Genomic DNA, 1,588 nt, shown 5'->3' on the forward strand with positions numbered 1-1,588 from the left:
CGGTTCTCCCGGATTAGAGTTGGCGCACTAGTATTTAGAGGTCCACTGCCTCTGAATGTGGAGGCTCCCTTTAGTCACTGTGGCCAGTAGACCCAGATGGGCCTCTCCTCATCAAGGGGGCGTCCCACCATCAGCACGCATCAGCCATCTGCTCTGATGTGTAGCTGGCCCAGCAGGGGACTCCATGAATGGTGGATGTTGTCAGTGGCCCTGTGGACTCCAGCAGGGTTATTGTGTCCAGGGGGTCTTCTGGACGGGGGTTTTTATGTGCAGTTTGTGTTTCCTGCTGGAAGAGCAGAGGATTGCAACCAGGTATGCGTAGACCACACTGGCACTTAGGACTGAGCCTTCGGCTTCTCACATGGGAAGTGCCAGACCTACTAGCATTTCTAAAAAAAAGGTGGCTGAAAGCAGTTGGATTGCCTTTCCCCCTTCTGCCAAAGGAGAGAAAGCCTTTTTTTAAAAATCCAAAACACTAGTCAAAGGGAAGGTTCTGCTCAGTTCAAGCCCCCAAAGAGGGGGGGAAAGTGCATTTCTTCACAGCATGGAGTCAGTCCAGAACATAAAAGGGGGAAAGGGGAAAAAACCTGAACCTAAAACCTAGAATTCAGAACCTAAAAAGGTTAGTCAAGAATAGAAGAGGGCCAACTCTAAAAATCCAATTATGAAACATACAAAAATATACATATATATTTATTAAACACAAATTCAAATAACCAATAAGGGCCCATTCATACCTCATATACAAATGTTAAAACATACAAAAGCCGATGAAATAGACCTAACGCGTTTCGGCCTCCACAGGCCTTCCTCAGAGGTCTAATGCAAATAGAACATGCTGGCTAATATGTAAAATTATATACAATCATACATATATAAAATATGAAATAAAGACCAGAAAACAATTGTTCCAAAGTTTAACCACTGGGCAAAGAAGAGGAAAGAGGTACTTTTCTCCCTTTCTCACAATACAAGAACTCGTGGGCACTCCATGAAATTGCTGAGCGGTCGGGTTAGAACGGATAAAAGGAAGTACTTCTTCACCCAAAGAGTGATTAACACTTGGAATTCACTGCCACAGGAACTGGTGGCGGCTACAAGCATGGACGGCTTCAAAAGGGAAGGTATAGATAGGGGCTCTGGGGCAAGAGATGCTCTGTCTTCTTGGTGCTTGGGGGGGGGGTCAACAGTGGGAGGGCTTCTAATGTCCTGGCCCCACTGGTGGACCTCCTGATGGCACCTGGTATTTCTGGCCACTGTGTGATACAGAGTGTTGGACTGGATGGGCCTTGGCCTGATCCAACATTGGCATCTCTTATGTTCTTATGTTCTTAATACAAAAATACAAATGAGACCTCCAGTGTAATCACTTGTCCAGTAGTACTTCTCTCTGGTCAACTATATATTCTCCTGAGATTGTACAGCCAAATGTTCCCAATGAAATGTTCACTTCCTGTCGTGCCTTGAACATATCCCTTGGCCCCTTTCCCTCCACGACCTTCTGGGATTCCGCGCCTGGATGGTGGAATCCCGTGAGGAGGAGGTCTCTGTCCCAGCTCTGGAGGAAACTGAGGCAAGAGACCGGGGG

Source organism: Gekko japonicus, unplaced genomic scaffold (genome assembly GCF_001447785.1).
Source record: "Gekko japonicus isolate JY-2015 unplaced genomic scaffold, Gekko_japonicus_V1.1 scaffold3426, whole genome shotgun sequence".
NCBI lineage: Eukaryota > Metazoa > Chordata > Lepidosauria > Squamata > Gekkonidae > Gekko > Gekko japonicus.